The 20,384-nt window shown below is 41.5% G+C and overlaps 1 protein-coding gene across 1 annotated transcript in view; it reads left to right on the top strand.

The window, feature by feature from the left end:
* LOC126987947 (serum response factor homolog) overlaps nucleotides 1-20,384 on the top strand; it is a 41,225-nt gene that overhangs the window by 805 nt on the left and 20,036 nt on the right. The window lies entirely within an intron of this gene.

The raw sequence follows: 20,384 nt of genomic DNA, 5'->3' as shown, positions 1-20,384 counted from the left end.
GCAGCGCCGTGCCATTGCCCAGTCACACAACTTGCCGTCATTACTCGCCCATGCACAACACTTATTGGTAAAAATGTTGAATGTGAAAGTTATCGGCGGGTGTCTGGCAGGCAGCAGGCCGCGCTACGCTCCCGCCGGGGCCCGCAGCCTGACGTGTGGGGTCTCGGTGCCGCCGCTCGCTGCTCGGGACCAACATATTTATTTTTCCTGGGCTGCCGTAGCGTCGGGCATGCTCCTCCGTGCCGTATGGAGTCATCGGGCGTGCGGGTGACGGGGAGAAGCAAGCAGCAACGGAAGAGGGCAGAGTTAGAGGGGCAGCAGTCGGTTACCGTGGCGGCAGCAGCGGCCTGACGGGGTGCCACTGCCAGGCTATTTTGGTTCTTACCGAGGCGTTACTGAGGCGGGCAGCGGCTCACGCCTGCACCTGCTTGGCTGTGCGGCGAAGGCGGGACGGCGTTGACGCTATCACCTGCGGCGCCTGACACAAACGCCGTGGCGGCACTTCCCCGGGATAAAGGGCACGGCGTGACTGTCTGGGCGGGAGAGTGACGGGTTGCAAAGTCAGGCTGTCCAAAAATGCATGGCAATATCTTATCAAGTGAGGGAAAGTCAGGCCGGGAGCGCGGGGGTGGCAGGATAAAAGGTTAGGACGGGCGGCGTGGAGCGCTGTCACCACGGCTGTCACCGCCTGTTGTCCTGCACGCGTGGTTCACAATGAGGGCAAGAGGGGCCCAGGCTACATCTGGCGTCGCTGCCTGAGTGTAGTGCAAGTTGGGCCTGGCGGCGGACGGCGTTAATTATAATATCTATTGTGCCTTGTGACTAGACGAGTGGAGGAGACTCGCCGAGCTGACGGGGATCACGTATCTGCGTGCACTCACACTCACGCCGCTGCTCGCCTCCGCGCTTTTTTTCATTATTATTATTATTATTATTATTATTATTATTATTATTATTATTATTATTATTATTACTGTAAATAATTTTCCAGACATTTGTTGAACGGTTTCTATTGAGAATAATATTTCTACCATCACTGAAAACTAAATTTAAGGAAATAGTTATCACAATCACATCTAAGGAAAAAGAAAATTAAACAAGATATTACCAGATCAAGCTGAGGAGAGGGAATAATCCGAGTCCACTGATAATTATGAGACGCGTGTGAGGAACATTCGTGAGGTCAGAGGCAGGTGCGTGCGTGTGTCCGTAATTAGCACGGCTTAGCGGATTAAAAAAGAAAAGATATTGGCTACTTATCCCAACGACAGCGACGCTATAAATAAAATTATACTGCGGTCAAACTTGCCTCATAGTCTAAAATCTAAATGGATGGAGCTACATAGAATATTACATAAACTTAATACTGCCCTCTGTCATTCTCTCCGCTTTCTTCTGCTATTCCTTTATCCTTTCCAAAAAACATTTAATTAACATATCCACAATAACTGTACAGTATTGCGGGCTGGTCTTGTATCAAGTGATTTGACAAACTCAAAATAGAACAAAATTATTTCCTTCACTACGTTCCTTTGTCTAGTGTGTGTGTGTGTGTGTGTGTGTGTGTGTTTGCGAGAAATTTGTGAAGGGAGGTGGCGAGGATCGAACCGGCGACAGAGCAAACGTAAGACAGCTTGACAAACACGCCGCCAGCCGCACCCACGACCTTTTTTGTCGGTCTAGTGTTTACTGGGTCGCCGCCGGGCCATCATCCTCCCGAGATAAGATTCTGGTTTTTGAAGTCCCGTCCGCGGTGGTGCAGAATCTAGCCAGGCGCACGCAGGGGTGATAGGTGAGGGGTGGGGCGAGGGGGTTACCTGCTCTTCACTCCTGGCATGGGTTGACCCTCTTAATTTTTTTTTCCTGGTGTCTCCCGTTATGCATACACATTTTTCTTCATGTTTTTCACTACTCTTTGACATCAATACCTGTTTTCTGTGTAGGGTAAGACTGATGCGAGCGCGTTTTTTGTCTCTGCTTGACTTTTGCCTGTTTCAACTTACTGTATAGAAGTAAAACGTAGATAATCGTATTCCTTTTTCATGCAAGTGACACCATTTACTGTTATTTTTTATGAGGTATGTTAGGAGCGTTTTTTCTCCCTTTGCTTAACTTTTCTTGTCTGTTTCAACTTATCGTATTGAAGTAAAACGCAGATAATCGTATTCCTTTTTTATGCAAGTGACATCATTTACTGTTATTTTTTATGAGGTATGTTAGGAGCGGTTTTTCTCCCTTTGCTTAACTTTTCTTGTCTGTTTCAACTTACCGTATGGAAGTAAAACGTGGATTATCGTACTCTTCCCTTTATACAATCGAGAGGTGGCACAGCTGTTCACCAATTTAACGGAGACCTTAAAACCGTGAGGAATTGGTGAGTGATATATGTGCCGGAGCATCGAACCTGGTGTGACAGAGTAAACATGTGCGCCATCAGCTTGACCGAAGAGGGCGTGCAGAGGCGCGTGTCCCCTCCCTCGGCACATAATAGTGGAGCTTTTTGTGTGTGTGTTAGAGTGATGTGTGCTTTTGTTGGGGAAAATGTAGGGATGGTTTAGTGTTAAGTTTAAAATTTTAGATCATGGCTTTGCAGAGAGAGAGAGAGAGAGAGAGAGAGAGAGAGAGAGAGAGAGAGAGAGAGAGAGAGTTTAGTGATGCATTCCCTGGCTTTCTCTCCGCCGGGCACTGTACACCTGTGTCCCTCACTGGTGGGCAGGTGGACGCGTTTGCACAGATGAGGCGGTGGTAGTGGTCGCAGGTTGTCTGTTTTTGTTGTTATTATTATTATTATTATTATTATTATTATTATTATTATTATTATTATTACTTATTTTCCCACTATATTGCATTTTTTCTTCATATTTAGTAAATCATTGTAAGGAGAATGATACTTCTACTAACAATATACTACTACTACTACTACCACAAACTACTACCACTACTACTACTATTACGGTGATGTGTAAATGTAGAAAAATTAAGAAACAAAAGCATTCCTACCACTATAAATAATAATAATAGTAATAATAATAATAATAATAATAATAATACCGTAATAATAATAATAATAAAAATAATATTGATAATAATAATAATAACAATAATAATAATAATAATAATAACAGTAATACTAATGATACCAAGTCAATTTCTTACTTAGCGAGGCGGATAAATATCTGTGGCGAAGTCTAAGGAAGCGTTTTTCTGCCTGGTGTGTGGATGAATGCGGGCGGCGGTGGTGGTGGTGGTGATAGCGGTGGAATTTAGTGGCGGCGGCGGCGGTGCGTGCGGTATCTCGGTGGTTTGGTTGGATTATGCCTGACGCGTGCCTTTTTTGTACACCTTTATTTTTTATTCTCATTCCTCGTCGAAGAGTATTGGTATGAAAATCCTCGGTGTGTGTGTGTGTGTGTGTGTGTGTGTGTGTGTGTGTGTGTGTGATGTCGAAGTAGATGCATATTCGAGTAAGCTACGAGAATTTTAGTTATGTATGAATTGGCATCATTGACACACGTTAGGCGACTGATCATTTTAGCGATAAGTCAAGATAGGGAGCTGGCAACACACACACACACACACACACACACACACACACACACACACACACACACACACACACACACACACAGCCTTATCACACCCCGTTTCCTGTCTACCTACCTCGGGTTTATCCATTGTCAGGCGATATTATACAACTAGTTTTCAGAAGCTGCTTTGATGTGGAGAATAATAATAGTAATAGCAGATTCTTTACCTTCTTCAATGCTATATTCGATGCCGTTGTGGTTCTCTTACAGCTTCTTCCACCCTGTTTCTTTACTGTGCTTCTTAATATTGTTTCCTGTTCTTCGTCTTCCATTGCCGGTTGCTACTTACTCCCTGCTTTTTTCCTCCGCTCTCTCCCCTCTGCTTCTTAACGCTCCTTCTTGTCCTCTGCTGCTCATCTCCCTGCTTCTTTCTCTGTTCCTCACCTTTTATCTCCTACTCCTCCTTATTCCCTGCTTCTCTCTCTGCTTCCTCACTTCTGCTTCCTGCCTTCCCTTGCTACTAAGCCGGATAGTGGACGTGATATTGAAAGTGTGTGTGTGTGTGTGAAATAGGTATGTCAGGTGTGTGTGATATCCTGTGGTTTCATGTTTTATTTGTATGTGTTTGATGAAGGGAACTAATGAGCGAAGCTGCTTTTTTTTGTATATACGTTCTATGAGGAGGAAAAAGTCAACGCTAGAGAATGTTAGGATTTTTGTTGTTGTTTTATCTACCTAGCTGTGTGAGGGAAAAGTAGCGAGAGAGGAGAATGGAAGTAGATAAAAGATATAGCCGTGGGGGAGGAAGAAATCAGAATGGAGTGAGAGTCAGTGATTGTTGGTATTGTAGCTCCGAGAGGGTAGAGGAATGATATTTATACTTGTAACTGTCCATGTAAGGTTGACCGCTATTTGGGGTTTGTTGTAGCAGGTAAAATATAACGGTAACAGATGTAATTGTGCTGCTGATAATACGGTCACAGCGCCCTTGTCTTTTCTCTTCCTCTTCTTCCTCCTCCTCTTCACTCTCCTTCTCCTCTTCCTTGTCTCTCGTCTTATTTTTTATTTTATTTCATTTATTCTTTTCTTTCTCCTTTTTCTTCTGCTTCTTCTTGTTCTTGTTCTTGTTCTTCTTCTTCTTCTTTTTCCTCCTTGTTCTCCTCCTTATTCATTTTTCCTTTTCCACCTCTTGCTTCTCGTCCTCGTCATCGTCTTCCTCCTAATTCTATCTGTCCTCTTCGTCGTCTTTCTCCTCCCACTCCTCCTCCTCCTCCTCCTCCTCCCCGTGTACATTATGGAAGGACTATCGCTCCTCTACACATAGCCGTGGTAATAGGGCCTCGGCATTTCCCGCGTCCCATCCTAGATACCCATCAGTCTTCGGGGGTGTGGGAGGCGAGGCCGCGCGCGAGGTCGGCCCCACGTGGCAGAGTTTTCTTCAGCTTCCGGGCAACTATTAGGTGTTTAGTGGAGTTCTTTTCGTTGGTTGATTTTGATTCATCTGAAATTATTATCAGGTATCCTTATTTTCCTCCTCATTTATAGGTATCCTTATTTTCCTTCTCATTTAGGTATTCTTATTTTCCTCCACACACACACACACACACACACACACACACACACACACACACACACACACACACACACACACACACACACACACACACACAGAAAAAAAGAGTATATATAAACTGAAAAACAGATTCACTCATTTGTTTCCTTCATTACACACCCAAATACCGACCGTTGTTAAGTCTATTCGTCGTGTGTCAATGGTGTGTTTCCTAATTGTCTTTCTTTATTTTTGGTTTAGTTATATTTTTAGTGTTGTAGGTATTATTATTATTATTATTATTATTATTATTATTATTATTATTATTATTATTATTATTATTATTATTACTATTTCCACCTGCTATATTTTTATGTCCTTATACCTTAGAATTTGATATCCTCAGGTGTGTGTTTGTATTTCATTGCAAGAACTATCGTTTATCCTTGTTATCCTTGTATTTTTTTTTGTGTCGGCACACGAATAATATTTTCCTTTAACTGATTAGTATTTATTTGTTTATTTCTAAAGCAACTCGAGTGGTATTTTGAATCCACGTTGTATTTTACGAGCGGAGGAAAAAATATATAAACTGAAGTGACTGCGATAAATAGAAGTAAAAACAACAACAACAAAAAAACTATAATAATAAGATACAACAATAAAAAAGACATACGTAATTAAAGACCCGAATCAAAGTAATTATGAAGCAAACAATTACAAGACTCAATGGGCGTAGAAACAACAGAAGCGTGAAATTATTAGTAGCAACCACGCACATGACGCAACAGGTGGCCGTGTGTGTGTGTGTGTGTGTGTGTGTGTGTGTGTGTGTGTGTGTGCGTGTGCCATATCGACCCACACCCTTCTAATGACGCTCTTTATTGATAGTTCGGGAGAAGAGAGTCTTGTCAGGGCTGGTTGGTTGCTGGTGGGAGGGGATGGTGGGGGTGGGGTGAGGATGTTGGTAGGGGGTGAGGGGTGTGAAGGATGCCTGTTGACGCCCCCATGTTGGCTGCAGGAACCCGTTTAGTGGCGTGGGGGGGAGGGGGGGTTGGGGAGGAGTCCTTTGTGTGAGTGTGTCCTATAACGAGGGTTGGGAATGCATGGAAACTGGGAACAAAGGTGTGTGTGTGTGTGTGTGTGTGTGTGTGTGTGTGTGTGTGTGTGTGTGTGTGTGTGTCAGAGAGAGAGAGAGAGAGAGAGAGAGAGAGAGAGAGAGAGAGAGAGAGCGCAAACCAAACCCAAGCGACTGGAAAGATATAAGTAAACACACACACAAAGAGAGAGAGAGAGAGAGAGAGAGAGAGAGAGAGAGAGAGAGAGAGAGAGAGAGAGAGAGAGAGAGAGAGAGAGAGAGAGAGAGAAACCCACCAGAACCAGAACCAGACTCATACAAACGGTTAGCGAGATAAAGCCACAGACAGACAGACAGACAGACAGACAGACAGACAAGACATCCATGCAGTGCGGGCGATACGGATACATACCAACACCTGGCCGCCATAATTAATTGAAAGCCCTCGCACTACCTGGACAGCGCCAATTAGCACCTGCTGTTAATGCTACCTGTGCGTGATAGCGGGCATGACAAGTACCCACTAGTAACACCTGACCGACCCTGGGTACGACCGCCCCTTGTAAAAGACTCGTAACTAGTAGTAAATGGTGGCAGGGGGGAGGTGAGGTGGGAGGGGGGGTGGAAGGGATGGGTGATGGGAGGATTGTAGTTGTAATTGGCAGGGAAACGAAGGGAGGAAGGGGAGGAGAAGGGGATGGTAGTAAAAGGTGGGAAGGGGAAGGAATGGAAGAAAGGGGATGGGATAGAAGAGACTGGATGGTTCGGATTTAGGGGAAGAAAGAGGAGGGGGCCCAGGGGGTTGGAAGGGACTTACGTGGCAGGGGATGGCTCGGGCAGGGAAGTGAAGGGGGGGGGGGGGAGGGAGGCAAAGGGGAAATTCCTGTGAGTGATAAAAGCTTCTTCGGGTGGGGGGGGCATGGGGAGGGGGGGAGGGTTCTTGAGGGGGTAGGGGGTTAAGGTGATGGGGGGGGGGAGGGCAAGAAGGGTCATGTCTGCCTGATAACAGCTTCAACATTCGCTATTATTATATCGGTTACGACGAGAGAGAGAGAGAGAGAGAGAGAGAGAGAGAGAGAGAGAGAGAGAGAGAGAGAGAGAGAGAGAGAGAATTTATATGCTTTTTCTTTGTCACCTTAATTTTGTTTCTGTATTTAATTTTTTTATTGATTAACTTCTTCATTTATTTGTTTACGTATTTTCGATTTCTGCTTTCTTTTGTTTTTGTTTTTTTCATTGCTGGGGTAAGTATAAAACCAGTTGGTCAGGTTGTGGTGGTATGCTTTGGTTCCCTGTGGTTTGGTGGTGGTGGTGATGGTAGTGGTGGTGGTGATAGTGGTGGTGGTGGTGATAGTGGTGGTGGTGATAGTGGTGGTGGTGAGGGTTGGATATGTTCGAAATTATAATACAGAGTTTAACCAGACCAGTTCATATTTTCTCTATTTATTTTTTTGGGTTTTGTTTTCCTGTTCATCGTTTTAGCTTTGGGCAACTTTTTAATTTTTTTTTCGAATTAATTACTAACTTTCGTCTTAGTTTTTATGACTTTTTTTTTTCCTCTACTTTTTCCCTCATTTTTTTTGTCTATTTTTCGTAGCTACACTTTACTCTTTACATCCTTCCTTTTATTTTTTTATCTATCTCATTTTCCCTCTTCGTTTTTTTATTGTGGGTTCCTTGCTCTTTCGTTTTTCTATGCTTTCTGTTTATCTATATTTTCTTGTTACTTCACCTTTATCTCCCTCCACCGTTTTACTTTTTTCTCCAGTTTCTGTTGTTCCCACGCCTTTTAGTTTCATATACCCGGTCTCTCAGTTTTATCCAGTCTCCTCTTCTTTTTTCCCTTCTTTTAACTTATTTTTCTGGGCCTCCGGTGTTTTTTTTTACAACAAAGGAGGCAGCTCAAGGGCACACAAAAAAGTAAACAATAATAAAAAAGCCCGCTACTCGCTGCTCCCAAAAAGAATCCAAAGAGGTGGCCGAAAGAGAGGTCAATTTCTCTCAATTTTTGTGTCTAATGTCCTCGCGTCAAATTTCCTCCTTTCATTTTTACTTGCGTTATATTTTTCCTTGTACTGTTTTTGCTACCGTGGTTCTTAATATTTTTTTTTTCAATGAGGTACCGTTCGCTGTTAGGGGAGTAAGAAGTCTCTAGTCTTAAAACAACAATAAAAAAACAGGTTTCAGTGCAGCCCAGAATCTAAAAAAAAAGAGAAAGAAAACCACAAAATGTATAATGCAACTTCAGTTAACATCAGTAGAAGATCTCCCAGTTGTGTTTTTTTGGTATATTTTTCCAATGGTAGTTTTAACCTCAAATATTTCCATCACATTGTAACTAAACTTGATTTCCTAATCTCCGTGAGGGTCTTACTTTTTCCACTACGAAGGTAAAGTCGCACCAATGCCTTCCCTTCCAGGAAAATAACCCGTAAAAATGTGATGTAAAAAGTTAGGATGTATATATTAGTGGACCCATCTCCCAACCCTGATCCCGTAAGGCTTTTCCGCTCTCCTGGTGAACTTGAGGTCACCGCCAACGCCATCTGTGTACGAAAGCAGCTCATTAAAAAAAAGGGTTATACATTGATATTTATTTTAGTCATCGTTATAATTTTTTTTTTTAATTTCCCGGTCTGAATGGTTTTATTACTTATTCATCTTTCTATTTCTCACGGTAAAGAATACAGGCTAAAATACATACATTTATGTCTAAGAATGATGCTGTATGCTTTCCCTAAAAAAAACAAATAAAAAAAACAAGAGGTTGATTTTGGCTTTATGTATTGTTTTTATTTATCATATTAAAGGATACAATAATTGAATGCTCTTTCGGCCACCTCTTCGGATTCTTTACAGGAACAGCGAGTAGTGGGCTTTTTTTTATAGTTTCCTTTTTTTGTGTGCCCTTGTGCTGTCTCCTTTGCTGTAAAAAAAAGAGCTATACATGCTGTCCAATAATAATGCTAAATACTTCACGTACAAATAAAAAAAATGCCCCCAAAAGATACGTGTCTCGTCCCTCTACAAACTCGTGTGATATCTTCTCCGCGAGCCACCATACGTCTGCCCAGGGACAGTCTTTCCTCGACAAGCCGCGTGATACGATCTAGGCGAGGCGGCGCTTGTCGGCCCCAGAATGTGACTCCCCGCCAGATCCCCCTACCCGACAGCTCGTGGGGTGGGGTGTCACCGGCCTGGGAACACTGTGTCGGCGCGCGGACTTTATTTTCCCGACAAACTGTGTGATAGGATCCGTCTGTCGGGCGAAGGACAAGAGTCGGTAGGTATTCTTAGACGCCTCCACCCTCACATCACCTATTTCCAAAGGCTTAAAAGGAAATCAGTCGGGTTCTAATGAGTGTTTTCTGAGGATCATGGTAAAGGAGAAGATGAGTGTTTTCTTAGGATCATGGTACAGGAGATGAGTGTTTTCTTAGGATCATGGTAAGGAGAGGATGAGTGTTTTCTGAGGATCATGGTAAGGAGAGGATGAGTGTTTTCTTAGGATCATGGTACAGAAGATGAGTGTTGTCTGAGGATCATGGTACAGAAGATGAGTGTTGTCTGAGGATCATGGTATAGAAGATGAGTGTTTTCTTAGGATCATGGTACAGAAGATGAGTGTTTTCTGAGGATCATGGTAAAGGAGAAGATGAGTGTTTTCTGAGGATCATGGTACAGGAGATGAGTGTTTTCTTAGGATCATGGTAAAGGAGATGAGTGTTGTCTGAGGATCATGGTACAGGAGATGAGTGTTTTCTGAGGATCATGGTAAAGGAGATGAGTGTTTTCTTTGGATCATGGTAAAGAGGAAGAGTCGAACTACTACCATGGTCTATAACTAACCTCTAGAAATTCCTAAAACTTCTATAAAAACCGTGCCAAATGTATCTGGTTAGGCGTCAAAATGTTTTAAGAATATGGCCCGGTACTGTCTCTCCAACTTGACTCTACCCCTTCCCTTCTTTCCCTCTCCCATTTTCTTCATCTTTCCTCCCTCTATCCATTTTTCTCTTCTTTTTCCCTACACTTCACATCCCTTCCCTTCCCTTCTTTCCCTTTCCTATTTTCTTTCTCTTTCCTCCCTCTTTCCATTCTTCTCTTCTTTTTCCCTACATTTCACTTCCTTTCCCTTCCCTTCTTTCCCTCTCCCATTTTCTTCATCTTTCTTCCCTCTATCCATTTTTCTCTTATTTTTCCCTACATTTCACATCCCTTCCCTTCCCTTCTTTCCCTTTCCTATTTTCTTTCTCTTTCCTCCCTCTTTCCATTCTTCTCTTCTTTTCCCTTCCCTTCACTTCACTTCACTTCTTGTCGGGCGATGCTTGATGACCCCCTTTCACCGACTAACCAACCCCAATCAATCAATCAATCACTGACTAATCACGCGTGTAAAGAACTTGTAACCCAATCAAATCGTTTATATTTTTTTTACAAGAAGTGAGGCAGCTCATGGGTAGAAAAAAGGCCTCTAAGCGCTTCTCTAGCAAAAAGAAAAAAGAAAAAAGAATGAAAGACCAGAACTTCAGAGGAAAGGTCAATTTTGGATGTTAGCTTAAAGATAATTTTTTTTCCCTCTATAGATCGTGGGCTACTGTATATGTTTTTGTTAATTCGCTGTCTCTTTCTCGTTGAACTAACATCATCATGTCTACAAAACACACATAACACTCTCCCTTCCATCAGCCACACACAACATCACCCAAAACACCTTCACCTGGCACACACTCGTTCCTCATCTGCTGATCATTCTTACCTCACCTGCCTGGAAGCGTCCCTAATAAACTTACCTGTGGGTGAAGGATGCGGACTGGTTACCTGGCCATATATAAACCTTACCTGCTTGCAATTCATCGACGCATTTATACCTGGTGAATTATGTTGACTTGTTACGTGGCGATATATTAAGTTGCTTGTCTGCGTGAGGAATAATTTAATAGTACCTCCTGGAGAGAAAGTTTTGCACGCCGCCACCTTGCCTTGACTCCCATACCCTTTCCCTTCTCTCATTTTCCTTCCCTTCCTTTCCTTTCTCTTTTCTAGCTCGGTTTTTCCCTTCACTTTCCCCTTCTTTCCTTTCCCTTCCCTTCCTTTCTCTCCCTTTCCTTTCTTTTTCCTCCCTTCCTCCCTCTCTTATTCTCCTTTTTCCTTCCCTTCCTTTCCTTTCTCTTTTCTAGCTCGGTTTTTCCCTTCTCTTTCCCTTTCATTCCTTTCCCTTCCCTTCCTTTCTCTCCCTTTCCTTTCTTTTTCCTCCCTTCCTCCCTCTCTTATCTTCCTCTTTTCTCCTTTTTCCTTTCTTTCTTTTCCTTTTTCTTTTCTAGGTCGGTTTTTCCCTTCTCTTTCCCTTTCTTTCCTTTCCCTTCCCTTCCTTTCTCTTCCCTTTCTCTCCCTTTCCTTTCTTTTTCCTCCCTCCCTCCCTCTCTTATCTTCCTCTTTTCTCCTTTTTCCTTCCCTTCCTTTCCTTTCTCTTTTCTAGGTCGGTTTTTCCCTTCTCTTTCCCCTTCTTTCCTTTCCCTTCCCTTTTCTTTCCTTCCTTTCTCTTTCCTTTCTCTTTCTTTTCTCTCCCCTTCCCTTTCCTTTCTCTTTCATCCCTTCCTCCTCCTCTTTCATTCCTTTTCACCATTCCCCTTTCCGTTTTCCCTCTCATATGCCCTTCCTCTTTCCTTCCCTTCCTTTCCCTTCCCTTCCCTTTCCTCCCTTCACTTCTCTTTTCCCTTATCTTTCTTCCCTCATTTGCCATCTACCCCTTTCTCTCTCTTTCCTCCCCATACCCTTATCTTCCCTCTCATTTTCCTTCTCTCCCTTTTTTTCTCTCTCCCTCTTCCCCTCTTTTGCCTCCCTTTTCCCACTCCCTATCATTCTCTTTCCACTCCCTGTTGATTTCCTCCCCCTTCTCTTCCTTCTTACTTCCTTTCTCTTCCTACCGTCTCCACTTTCTATTTTCCCTTCCCCTTCCCTCCTCTGCCTCTCTCCTCCCTTATTTTTCCTCCCCCCCCTTATCTTCTCTTTCTCCACCCTACCTTCTTTTATATCCCTCTTTCCTTCTCTTCCTCTCCCATCCCTTCTCGTCCTCCTCCTCTCCTTCCCCCCCTCCCCCCTCGGCTGCAGGCACTAGGCAAAGCGGGCACTACAACGCTCTCTTCCCGCGTCTCACCTGCGATGCACCTTGTAATCTACCTGTGCCTGCCTGGTATTAGGGAGGAACCAGGTGAGAACAGGTATTCGGGTAGTGCAAATCGACTAGGAGGATTAAATTAGGTGTGTGTATGTGTGTGTGTGTGTGTGTGTGTGTGTGTGTGTGTGTGTGTGTGTGTGTGTGTGTGTGTGTGTGTGTTTTATTTAACGTGGTGTACAAGTATCGTCTTTTGCGGTCGTTTTTTAATATTGCAAACCATCTTAGTATTGTCCCTGCGTTAACAAATAAATAAATAGATGAATTGATTAAAAAAAAAGATTGAGAAGGTAATGGTGGTGGTGGTAGTTGTAGTGGTGGTGGTGGTGGTGGTTGTTGCTTTGTTGTTTAATGGAAGGGGAATTTTCTTGCAGTTTGTCTCATATTTTTTTACCTACTTTTTTTAATGGTTAGTATAAGTTATTTCTGTCGCATCGTCTTTTTGTCTGTCTGCCTATCCGGTGTCCAGCTGGTAGGTTGGTCTTACTTAATAATTTTTGTCAGTAATTTGTGGTCTGTCCTTGCCTGTCTGTCGTTTATCTATTTTTTACCCGCATCAAACTAGTAATTTGTCTCTTCATCTGTCTATATGTCCATTTATGTATCATCAAATTGATCATTATTACATTTTTTTTCCTTAAAGCAACATCGAATTATTTTTCCTTCTAAAATCTATCACCAGTCACACAGTTTCTTTCGTTCAGTAAGTAACCACCAGTCACACGTTTTCTTCCCGTCATAAGTAACCACCAATCACACTTTTCCTTTCCCACTGTCCGCCAATCACACGCTTTCTTTTCCAGTAGCCACCAATCATGTGTCTTTCCCCCTCTTAGCTATCCACCAATCCCAACGCAGCACTCCCCTATTCTCTCGCAGTAATAGGAGGAGGAGGAGGAGGAGGAGGGGGGAGGTGATGGGGGAAAGGAAGAGGAAGTTATTTGTCAAGTTAACCAGCCAGTAAAATGTCCAAGAGGAGGAGGAGGAGGAGGAGGAGCAAAAGTAGAAGGAAGACAAAATAGAACTTGCTACCGAATTGCGCAAAGCTTCTTCTGTATCCTCTTTTATTATTATTATTATTATTATTATTATTATTTTTTGTTGTCATAATTTATTTTATATTATTGTTTAGCTCTATAATTTCAAGTGTGTCAGTGAGGCAACATCATTTTTTTTGTGTATATTTTTTCTCAGTCCATCGTTCAACTTTTGGCTCCATATATTAAGCTGGTATTCGGTGTTTCCCTTCGTGGTGTCGTTATTTGGCTCATTCCATTGGGAGATAGGGATTTCGACCTCCTGTCCACTATATACTAATAATTTTCTCTCCTTTCTAATCCCTTACTAATAAATCCTTTACTAATAATATTCTCGCTGAACTTCCCCAACTCCTCCCGCCTTCCTTCTTAATTCGTTGCTTGTATGGATCAGAATGAGAAAGAAAGTAGAATTTGTGTATATTTTTGAAGGCAGGAATAACAGTTCTTAATAAAGGTAAAAAATAAGGTCTTGGAACACTTGGCATCACTAATACTTAACTTGTCTTGAGAATAATATATAGATTTGTTGATTTTTTCAGTCAAGTAATTAGCATGTTATGTAAGAGTTCTGTGTGTGTGTGTGTGTGTGTGTGTGTGTGTGTGTGTGTGTGTGTGTGTGTGTGTGTCCTGCCGGCCTCGTGGGGACAAATTAAGACAAAGAGGGCACAGAGAGCGTGGTCAGCTGGCAACACACACACACACACACACACACACACACACACACACACACACACACACACACACACACACACACACACACACACATATCCCTTCCCACTTCCTCACATTCCCTCTTAAGATAAAAAAAAAAAAACAGAACATTATCTTACCGGAGGAAGTGCGAATTTGATGTACAGGAAAAGGATAAGAAAAAGGAAATGAGTGAGGAAGAAATTATATACTTGAAACTTTTACTGTGTTCCTCTATTTTATCTCTTATTTTCCTGGGACATCATCCAACACATATTGAGTATCAGGTTATCTTAAAATTATTCATATAGCTCTAACAGGCCTTATTTTTTTTTCTATACAAGAGGGAGAAAGTCTTATATTTGGTTACCTGACATTTGCATTCTTAGTGAAACGACAATGGACGATGTTAGGAGACGAAAAAACAACAACAACAAAAACTAGACTATGTTCGGGTAAGTAGGTATAGATAAATAGATAGATAGGTTGGTTGCATATTCGTGCGTAAGTAGACAAGTAAACAGGACTAGCAAGGTTGGTAAGGTATAGGACAGGTAAGGAAATATAGGAAGGTGGGTTGGTACGTTGGAAGGCAGGCAGGTAGGTTGGTAGACATGTAAGCAGTAAGTAGATAGGCAAGCAGGTAGGTAAGGTATAGGACAGGTAACCAGGTATAGTAAAGTTAATAGGAAGGTCGGCAGGTAGGTTGGTAGACAGGTATGGTTACATGTGTAGGGCAGAGCGGTACTAAAGGCGAATAGTAAGTTGGGCAGGTGGGCAGGTACGTTGGTAGACAGGTATAGGTAAGTTGAGGTACAGGTATAGGTGGATAGAGAGGTACTAAAGGGGTTGGGAAGGTAGGCAGGTAGGTCGGCAGACAGGTATAGGCAGAGTGGCCCGAACACAAAGCATTTATCAGCGCTACAAGGCCGTCCCCTCCTTCCGCGCCGTCCCTGGTTCATTATGCAGCGGCGGGGGCGATACGGACTCCCCGACACCGTTGTGCTCTTAACGAGACGGCCGATCGCCTGGTGCAAAGTCATATGGTCTCTGGTCCTCACATTTTACGCTACTCTTGTTTTCCAGGGTCTGTTTTTTTTTTTTTTAAGACAGCGAAGAAGCCATCACATGCTTTCTGTTCCTCACACTATATGATTTTTTTTTTATTCTAGTTTAGGCATATTTATAATAGTGTATTTAAGACCACGAAGAAACCGTCACATGCTCTCTGTTCCTCACACATTATATTATTCTATTTCCAGTGTGTATTTGTTATTTATTTAAGACCACGAAGACATGCCAGATGTATAATATGTTTCGATAATACTGGGTCGTCTGTATATCTAACTCGACTGCTTGTGTGTATGTGTGTATGTGTGTGTGTGTGTGTGTGTGTGTGTGTGTGTGTGTGTGTGTGTGTGTGTGTGTGTGTGTGTATGTGTGTCCCTTCCATTCCTTGATTTATTTGCCTCACATTTCTTTCCGTGGTGCGTGGATGCGTGCTGTACCCTATCACCACTGCCCTCATCTGTTTCTTTCATTTCCTTCCTTTGCATTTTGTTGGTTTTAGTATCGCCCGCGCCTCCCATCTGTATAACTCACGCCAGCAGTCCTGAGCCTTGTAATTATGATTCGTTTCGTCTGGCCTGGCTATTTGGTACGCGATATCTGCTTCTGTTAATGTTAGGGTTGGTTTAGTGTACATGAATTTCGCTTATTGTTTTACGCCGCATGTTATTTTTTTGATAGTTATGTAGTAATTTAATTTTATATTTTTTCATGTTGCTAGTTTTCTTGTTAGTTATATTGTACATTTTTTTTGTTTATTTTAACGGGGCCTTTTTCATTAGGTTTGTAGGAAACTATTTATTTATTTACTTCTTCTTTTCTTTCTTTTTTATTTTAAGTATATCGCCGAGTGGCCACATTTTGGTTCTTTTTCTGATATTCATGCTGAAGGTTTTAATCTAGTGTATGGAACACAAATTTTGCTTCCTCTTTTTAGAATTTTACTTTTCTGGTTTTATTGAGAGAGAATATAATCCACATCTGTTTTGCTTCTTTTTCAGTATTATGCGGCAGGTTTTAGATGAGGGATATAAAACCGAACCCCATATTTGCTTTTTTATCAGTATTACACTGCAAGTCTTTTTCTAGGTATATTGTAGACCATAGTTTTGATTCTCCTCTTATTTTCACGTTGCAACTTTTATATCGTTCACTAATTTCGCTTCTCATTTATTTCCACGTTGTAGCTTGGATATCGTACATTCATTTTGCTTATTTCAATTTCCACATAATAGCTTGGATATCGTACATTCATTTTGCTTATTTCAATTTCCACATAATAGCTTGGATATCGTACATTCATTTTGCTTATTTCAATTTCCACATAGCTTGGATATCGTACATTCATTTTGCTTATTTCAATTTCCACATGGTAGCTTGGATATCGTACATTCATTTTCCTTATTTCAATTTCCACATAGTAGCTTGAATATCGTACATTCATTTTGCTTATTTCAATTTCCACATAATAGCTTGGATATCGTACATTCATTTTGCTTATTTTAATTTCCACATGGTAGCTTGGATATCGTACATTCATTTTGCTTATTTTAATTTCCACATGGTAGCTTGGATATCGTACATTCATTTTGCTTATTTCAATTTCCACGTTGTAGCGTTTGTAATTATAGTTCAATAAATTTTCTGCTCTTTACTTTCACGTTGCAACTTGGATATTGTTCACTAATTTTGCTTCTCTATTTTCAACGTTTCGGGTATAATCGTACAATAATTTTACTACTTTCTATATATATGCAGGTTTTATTGTTACGGGTAAAGCTTAGAACTTTTAATATCACCACTTTTTTTTCAGTATCACGTTGCAGGTTTTATTGTTAAGAACTCAATATCACCACTTTTTCAGTATCACGTTGCAGGTTTTATTATTTTTATTTATCTATGTTTTTAAGTGTCCTCTGACGTACGCCTCTGCTCGTCCTTAACGTTCCCAATTCGTCACATACTCGCGTTTCATTTATTTTCGTAAGTGGCTCCGACTTCCCTCTGTCTCCCTGCATTCCTAATTCGCTCCATTCTGGTGTTCCATTTATTCTCGTCGCAGATCAGAACCTCCAAGTCTCATCTCAGATTCGTTTCGCTTTTTTTCTGTCCACTGCCTCCCTTTGTTTCCTTTCTTTCTCCTTTTGCTTATATCTACTAGTGCATTGGTCTACATTTAGGCACCATTTTTGTTTTCTTGTGTGTTCCTTTTGGATGTTTTGTTTGTCATCTCAGATTCGTTTCGCTTTTGTTTGTGCCCACTGCCTCCCTTTTATCCTTTCTCTCTCCTTTTGCTTTTATCTACTAGTGCATTGGTCTACATTTAGGTACCATTTTTGTTTTCTTGTATGTTCGTTTTGCCTGTTTTGTTTGTCATCTCAGATTCGTTTCGCTTTTGTTTGCGTCCACTGCCTCCCTTTCTTCCCTTTCTCTTTCCTTTTGCTTTTATCTACTAGTGCATTGGTCTACATTTAGGTATCATTTTGTGTTCCTTTTGCCTGTTTTGTTTGAATGCCATATCTTTTTTAGTTTTCTCAGTAGATATTTGATTCTTTATATATCTTTCACTGCCTCGTTTTCATTCCAAGTTAACGAGTTTGATAATGTAGACTTCTATTTGTGAACGCCGCGCCGCTGCCTTATATATTTAGTTCTTTCAACCTATACCCGTTTTTTAATGATCATCTAAATTTCTTTTATTCTGTATATTTAGTGTTTACCTAATCTTTCCTTACCTTACCTTACCTTACCTAACCATACCTTACCTTACCTTACCTTACCTTACCTAACCTTACCAAACCGTACCATACCTTACCTTACCTTACCTTACCTTACCTTATCTTATCTTATCTTATCTTATCTTATCTTATCTTATCTTATCTTATCTTATCTTATCTTATCTTATCTTACCTTACCTTTCCTGATCGAGGTTTATAAATGGATGAAGGGCTTTAATAAGGGGGCTATTCATAAGGTTTTGTTGGTAAGAGAACCGGGTAGAACACGAAGTAATGGGTTTAAACTGGATAAATTCATATTCAACAGGGACATAGGCAAAAATTGGTTTTCTAACATAGTGGTGGATGAGTGGAATAGGCTTAGCAGTCATGTGGTGAGTGCCAATACAATTGTCACATTCGAAAATAGATTAGATATTATCTTACAAACCATACCATACCTTACCTTATCTTACCTAACCTTACCTTATCTTACCTTACCTAACCTTACCTTACCTTACCAAACCATACCATACCTTATCTTACCTAACCTTACCTTACCATACCATACCATACCTTACCATACCTTATCTAACATTACCTTACCTAACCTTACCTTACCTCACCTCACCTTACCACACCTTATCTATCCCATTGTAACCCCACGTTCTTAATAGTCGATAAGGCGGGTACGACTAAGGGGAGACAAGTGGAGGGATAAGGGAGAGGTGGATGTGGATGAATGCATTGGATGACATGTTAATGGAGGTAGAGGTGTGGAGGGGTGTGTTCATGTAGCGCAGTGGTGACTTAATGGAGGGGTGGGATCGTGTTAATGGAGAAAGCGTGTGGGTTTTTGAGACGTAAATGCTGGTTTAATGCATACGGAAGGGTTGGTTATAGGAGAGGAAGTTGGTTCTTTTGTTTTTTTGCTTCGTTTTTACCTGTTTCCGCACCTCTATTGGGCAGGTAAGTGGCGGTTCAGGTTCGGGGCGGACAGGTGATAGTGGTTTACAGGTGTGCTAATTGAGGAAGCTGTATCTCTCATTTCCACTCTCTCTCTCTCTCTCTCTCTCTCTCTCTCTCTCTCTCTCTCTCTCTCTCTCTCTCTCTCTCTCTCTCTCTCTCTCTCTCTCTCTCTCTCTCTCTCTCTCTCTCTCTCTCTCTCTCTCTCTCTCTCTCTCTCTCTATCTCTCTCTCTCTCTCTCTCTCTCTCTCTCTCTCTCTCTCTCTCTCTCTCTCTCTCTCTCTCTCTCTCTCTCTCTCTCTCTCTCTCTCTCTCTCTCTCTCTCACCTCTTCTCTTCTCTTTCTCTTTCCTATGTTCTCCTCCATCTACCTCCTCCATTGTTTTTCACCATCCTGTTGCCTCATTTCCACTTTCCTATCTCCCTTTTCTCCACTTCTCCTCCTGCTCTCTCTCCTCCACTACCTTCCTTCACCCCTCTTCTCTCTTTTCCTCCCTTCTCTTCTTTCTTATATATACACTAGGCACTAAAACGCAATACACTCGTTATACATCAATACGAAGATTTTAATTGAGGTGTTCAGAATTTATATACACAGGAGAAATGATTAGTTTGTTTTAGATAACCTCAAAAAACGTAGGGATTCGTTTAGGTTTTATTTTCGAAGTTTCGTTTTTAGCTCCACTGAAAGAAAAAAAAAAAAAAAAACTCAGAATTTGTCTATATAGAAGAAATGGTTAGCTTGTCTTAAGTTGACTTCAAAATGATGAGCACTGTAGTTTTGTTCTCGAGGTTGCATTATTTAACTCTACTGAAAAAAACTACTCTAATTGAAAAGAAAGAAAAAAACATGCAAGTTGAGCGAATATAAGTGACGAGGAAACTGCAATATTTTTTTTCTTTTTTTTCCTTTTGCGTGGAGGCTTTGGACGTTCTAGGCTTTGCTAAAACTATCAACAACTCTACACTAATTGAAAAGAAAGAAAGAAAGAAAAAAAACATACAAATTGAGCGTATATAAATGAACCAGAAACACTGCAATTTTTCTTCTTCTTTTTCTTCAGTTTTGCGTGCAGGTTTTGGATTGAGGGCGTGGCAGCGGAGGGGAAAACAAAACAAAACCGGCGTGTATGTTAAGGCGTGTATTATTATTGGTATTCCGGCGGGGCGGTGCACGAGCCTCGCCTTCATCGTTCTTGTAACTAATTGAGACAGCCGAAGGTACGCCGCGGGGGGAATAGTTATGAGGGGAAACGGCGCCGGGGGGGGGGGGGGGGTTGAGGAGCGAAAAGATGAGAAGAGAACAGAGAAAAGAGAAAGGGAGAGAATGAAAGAAAGAAGGGAAAGAAATGAATAAATAATGAGACAGAAATAATTGATTACAGTGAAGAGATAAATTATAGAAAAAAAGAAAGGAAATCGATAGAAAGAAAATATGACTGCAAAGAGAACAGGAGAAGAGAGAAATTGAAAGAAGGGAAAGAAATGAATAAGTAATGAAACAGAGAGACAAATGGCGATAGTGAAGAGATAAATTAAAGAAAAAATGAAGGAAATGAATAGAAAGAAAA

The sequence above is a fragment of the Eriocheir sinensis genome, chromosome 67 (genome assembly GCF_024679095.1).
Source record: "Eriocheir sinensis breed Jianghai 21 chromosome 67, ASM2467909v1, whole genome shotgun sequence".
NCBI lineage: Eukaryota > Metazoa > Arthropoda > Malacostraca > Decapoda > Varunidae > Eriocheir > Eriocheir sinensis.
This window is presented reverse-complemented; position numbering and strand designations above follow the sequence as displayed.